Here is a 6000-nt window from a genome sequence, read left to right as displayed (position 1 = left end):
CAAGAAGGCTCTCTCAGTTCTGGCCGGTCGATCAAGCTACTTCCAACCTCCTCTACTGCGACAGCGGCGTTTCTACGTGTCTTCGGAACACCGTATTTAAATACTCCTTCGGAAATTCCCGGTCCTCCTGAGAGGTTTCGACCTCGACGAGGACTGGAATGAGTCGGAGGACGGTATCGGCTCTCTCCTGTCAGGTGTCGATCAGCCCCACCCAGACGACGTTCACAGTGGCGGCAGACCCTTACCTACAGTGAGAGTTCGTAACCCTCCTCGGGAAAACGTTTCTCCTGACGATACGTTTTCCCAGACTCGAGAGGCCATCGCCGCAAGCGATGGGCTGCTCCTACTCTTCTCCAACTGCTAGTTCCACTGGGAAGGCGAGCGAGTATCCAATTCCTCCCCCATTCCCTCTCTCCTTACGGCTACGAGGGAAAGGGGAAGGATATCCTACAGAGATTTCTCTGTAGGATCCCACGTTGGGGACTGCGCTACCAGGGGGGGACCTTTCGGTTCCTACCTGACGTAAAGCCCAGGTCGTTGAGGAGGGATCCTGCCCCATTCTCGATTTCTACGGGAATCGAGAGGACCACCAGCGATATCGTTTGACGAATTCGGTGGGGGTTTCGCAGACTGCTTAGAATTTCTACGGAATTTCTAGCGCATTCAGAGTGTTAGAGTTCTTACGATCTCCAAACACTTAGGCGAGACCACGGTCCAAAGTGAGCGAGACGAGAATCCCCGATATGTTACAGCGATAATCGGGAACCTCGGCCTATGCTCGATTCCTGGAACTGGAACTTTTCTAGCATTAGGAAGAAGACTGCTGCTGAAAGAAGACTATCTCACAGTAGGCGACCAACCTGGAATAGAGAAGAACGGACGGGAATATCCAGTTTGGCTGGAACTATCGTCTTAGTATTCTGTTCACCATTGAAGCTTTCCTTCGAGGAAGACTTCTCCTTCACTCTCTTTAATAGAGAACGAAGGTGGTCGATCTCCAATCCTTATTTTGTTTTCTTGAAGGAAAGAATTTAGGATGGAGATCGTTGTTCAGAATCCTACAAATATACTACGTATATTAACCTCGCGACATGATTCTGCTAAGCAGTTGAATGGTCCGAGGGGTAGGCGCATATCCTGGTATTCTACGGATTGCAACTTAGACGAAAAGTATTCTAATTGAACTGCAAACCCGGGTTGCCTGCAACCTCCCAGGAGTTTCCAGTTTCAATTTTATATACTTATGGTGTGCACAACAACACCATTTAAGCTTTTATATTTAACCGAAATTCGTTTCGCTTAAATATAATTGCTCGAGCATATCGTTTTTATGCTCGGTGGTCTAGCCGAACGCATTCCTTCGTGGAAAGGATTACTTGGCAACTCAGGATGACGATGTCAGCGACAGCTACTGCGTATTGAATTGCCCGAGGCATTTCAGTATCAGCTGCCGCTTTGAGATAGACGGTTGTTTATGTCTTTCTCACCTGCTTTGTTGATGAATAACAACCGTATCTCTGCCCAAACAATCACGGACTTAAGTCTCTGATTAACGGGGATTCTCGCATACATGAATGACCATCTACTGCTGAGAGACGCTAGTATTCATCGTCTTCGGTATTGCGAGAATTTTAACAGAGATATCTATTCGACTCTCATCTTTCTGTTTACCCGCACGGTAAAAAAGAATTCTGTAATAGTCTCTTGCTGCATGATATCCGATAATGCGAATGATTTTTGCGGAATCTGAGTTTGTCCTCAAAATATCTTGTATTCGGAGGTGTACAATTGTTCATTGTTCACCCCGGATTAGCAGATGTATGAAAGACATCGCCTACTCCCACACCTGCCAGCTCTACTTCCAAACGTTCAGCCCATGAGAAGGCAGTTCTTCAAGCGGCTCTCCCCTGTGTTTCATTACTGAAGAACGCCCCGCTTTCATTGCACAACGGACAGCAATGAAATGGCGGTTTAGCGTTTTTCAGTCATTTGTAAGCACAGGTTTAGAATCTTGAGATTCCTTCTCTCGATTCAGCTGGAAGACGTAGGTTGCATTCATTGCCTACCTTCGTCTTCAACGTCACATTGGTAGTGTTTTGTTTCTCTGCCTTAAGCTGAGATTCACGTCTATGAGATTTTCTTGCCATCAGGGACCTCGGGTCTTTTGAAGGCAATTGACTTCCGCCTTTTGAGCTTATGCATTAAGAGAATCATCGCCGCGCCGTCCGCATCGGTGACTACAAATATTTTATTTGTTTGGTCTCTCAGCATAACTCTTAAAAGGCGAAGGTCACGTTGACTTACCCGATGCTTGGAACAAACTTGCCTCTACTGATTCCGAACCAGTCAGTCGGGCAAGCTTGTCAGAGCGTACCGAGTCAGTTACGAACCTATTTGCTGCTCGGACTTAGTTCGGTTGTTCCAGAGCAATCATTACTTCGTTCTTAATAGCTTGTCAGTATGAGTACTGTACATAACCAAAGTCGAGAAGAGGGATAGGTCATACGACTATTCCCTTCTTTTCGTCTTAGGTAACTGCATGACTTCTCTTGAGAAGTCAAGCACAAAGGGATGGGGATTTGTGACGCTCGATTTCGTACCGATCTTCGTAGCGAAGACTCAGAACCCTTCGGTAACTGACGATTGGTTCGAGTCCTTCACAATACCCTCCTAATGGACGTCACCGCCTCCGATACGAAGGCTATGCTGCTTTGTCCTGTGAAGTGCAAGACGGAGCTGTCTGAAGAAACTCGACACCCAGGATGAGTGCGGACGCCTCTTCATCATTCTCTCGCGTTCCGCAAGAACTTCTCCGTGGCGCAGGTAATGAAGGCAGGCGCCTGGTCCAACCGGACCGCCATGCACCTCCTTCTACCTTCAGGATATTGCCCACAGTTCCTTGGATCTTTTTCCTTGGGAACCGTGGTGGTTGCTCAACACGTTGTGTAGTTAACCCAGGACCCTCGCAGGCTGAACAGCATCGAGTCCTGTGTGACCGTAAGAATGGATGAGGAATGAGTGTGTGACTGGCTCCTCTTCCCATCTTTTTCTTCCCTCTACCTTTGGTAGAGGGACACGGTCGTCACCCTGCTGGGTAAGGACGAGATGCAGGTGAGCTACTCAATAGAGCACCATCCTATCCTTTCAGTAGGGATAGGAGTAAACCATATCCACTACTTCTCCAAACAAGGGGGAGGAAGTGGATGCCAAATTGAGACAAACCCATCATTTTATGATTGTCTCTTGCAAACAGGAACAAGTTCTTGCTTGCTGGTACGAAGAGATACGCTGCCTCTCTCTTAGTACTTGGCCCAGAGGTCTGACCATTGATCCTGCGGTGCACACCCCGATCAATCGGACAGAGGTTTGGATCCCTCCCTTGCTCTTACGACCAGGGAGGCACTCCAGGGTTGGACGAACACCAGTCTGTTCACCAAAAAGACTCAGATTCCTCCCACCAAGAGTGAGTCTTCCTATTGTTAAAGGACGAGGGTTTGTATTACGTATCGGAACAAATGACAATTTGGTCGAAAATTGCATTTTTCCTAACTATACAAACCTTGAGGTCCTTTACATATAGTCCCACTCATGCCACCCCTCACTCTGCAACTTTTTGCATGGGCCTAAAGCAAAGTGATTCTTCACCTCTCGGGCGCGGCGGGCGCGCGACTCGACAAGCAGTTAACTACCGTTCTCCCCTTGTTCGAAGCTTACGACCGTCCCAGCTGCCGCTAGTTACCTTCCTATTGTAAAGGACCTCAGGTTTGTTATAGTTAGGAAAAATGCAATTTTCGATTGGTCATTTTTCCTAAAACTATACAAACCTGAAGTCCTTTACATATAGTCCCACCTCATGCCACCCCTCACTCTGCAACTTTTTGCATGGGCCTAAGCAAAAGTGATTCTTCACCTCTCGGGCGCGCGGGCGCGCGCACGATCGGACAAGCAGTTAACTACCGTTCTCCCCTTGTTCGAAGCTTACGACCGTTCCCAGCTTGCCGCTAGTTTTACCCTTCCTAGGTTAAAGGACCTCAGGTTTGTATAGTTAAGAAAAATGCAATTTTCGACAAATTGTCATTTTAGTTCGTATGGCGCTTTCATATATCACAATATGTTGACGAAACTTCAATCTTTTGAATGGTATGCTTAAAGATGTAATTGTATTCTTGTTTCACAAATTAAATATCGAGTGAATAAGGCTGAGCCACGCGATGACAATAGATCGACTGAGGTTGTTTACCCTACACCTCTTGCCAGAACAAACAGGCTTGCCAAGAATATTTAAATATATGCGGATAAGGCGCAAAGCGCCGTTCCACCACGTTCTTACTGACAGCACACATAACAAACTTTTTGGTTAATCTAAGTAATCAAGACGTGGCAGTCCTTTTTCTTTTATCGAGGTCATGATAAGCCTGCCCTGTAGCCTAGCATAGTAAAATTCCGAATGGCCACCTGGCCTCTACCACAGTGCGACCACCTTCCTGAAAATCAGAAATGGCCTTTGTGACTTAGGAGAAAAAACTTATAGGTACTTCAAGAGGAAAGTAGAGGTCTCGAGGTGTTGCTTCAACGGACACTGTAGGTGTTAAAGTACTTTTTCGGGAAGGTGGTCGCTCTACGGTAGAGGCTGGCCATTCGGTATTTTACCTTAAATGCTTAGCCAGAACTAGCCAACCCATGTTGCTGGCCTCACCAGTTGTTTTGGTTTTTCCACATCAGTACGAGATCTGGTAGGAATAGGCTACCTTGATTTAGTGGTTAGGAAAAATTAAAAAAAAAACTAGCCTTTGCACATGGGGCTAGGTGGCATAGCTTGAAACAAATGCAGAGTAAGGTGAGGGCGACAGTAGTAGCCTAGGATAAGCATTTCTGTAGTGGGGTAAAATACCGAATGGCCGGCCTCTACCATAACGCGACCATCTTCCCGAAAAAGTACTTTACCACCTCCTGTAACCCAGGATAGGCATTAGTCATGAGCCAGTGTCCGTGGAAGCAACACCTCGAGACCTTTACTTTTCTCTCAAAGTTAGTTTTTTCTTCCAAGTCACAAGTTTATTTCCCTCACGTGGTGCATTATAGGCATCACTCAAGGTATGTTGCAGTGTCCCTTCTACCCCTAGCAGCAACCCCTCTAGTTTCTTTTAGTGACCCTAACCATTATATTTTCTTTCCCCCATCTTACTTTTTACCCTCTTCTAGCAATTGTTTCTCTGTGCAACTGCAAGGTTTTCCTCCTGTTGAACCTTTAAAACTTCTTTTCTCACATTTTCCTTCCAGCACTGAGTGACCTCTTAGGTCCCAGCACCTTATCTTTGGCATTATAGCAGAGCCCAAGATTGATAAAATGCAACACTAGTTTAAATGTATATTGCCTAGGCTTATGATTTGGCATTTGTATTCTAAACAGTGCAAGAAAAACATTAAAGCCATGAAAATTGGCTCATGTTAGCATAAATAACATGAAAGGCTTCTTCAAGTGTTGTAGGCTGGATGCCAGTGTTGGGTATAAAAATTTATATTTTACGAGCACTTCTGTAGTATTGTGGTTGGCTACATCCACAGATTGCTTTTGGTGTTACTCTTGACAGCTCACAGGTTGTGCCTGTGGCCTGAGCACTTGCCATACTGATGCAAGGAGAGTTTGTTGCCTTTAATATCAATACACCACCTTTGCCAAGTCTTCAGTCAAGATCTGTAACACTTATTCCAGTACATACAAAGACATCATTGCTTCTTGCAGTCACAGCCACTGCAAATAGGAAAGAGACCAAGGGAGAACATAAGAAAGGGTGCTGCAGCCAGCAGATTTTTTCCCAGGTTTTCACTTCAAGACTTGAAAAACATGGACCTTTTTAGATGTCTAGAAATAGATTAAAATTACTACACCCATCTTTGTTCTCATGCTAGAGATGTTTTTTGAAGCTTGGTAACAACATGGTAAATTGGTGGGAGGAATTCCCCTTACTCAACAGACATAAGCCAGTACTTTTTATTTGG

General features: G+C 45.7%; 1 protein-coding gene across 1 annotated transcript in view; it reads left to right on the top strand.

The window, feature by feature from the left end:
- Window positions 1-6000, top strand: part of LOC135220496 (N-acetylglucosamine-1-phosphotransferase subunits alpha/beta-like) — a 185272-nt gene that overhangs the window by 21757 nt on the left and 157515 nt on the right. The gene's annotated exons all lie outside the window — the stretch shown is intronic.

This window comes from Macrobrachium nipponense, chromosome 2 (genome assembly GCF_015104395.2).
Source record: "Macrobrachium nipponense isolate FS-2020 chromosome 2, ASM1510439v2, whole genome shotgun sequence".
NCBI classification, from domain to species: domain Eukaryota; kingdom Metazoa; phylum Arthropoda; class Malacostraca; order Decapoda; family Palaemonidae; genus Macrobrachium; species Macrobrachium nipponense.
This window is presented reverse-complemented; position numbering and strand designations above follow the sequence as displayed.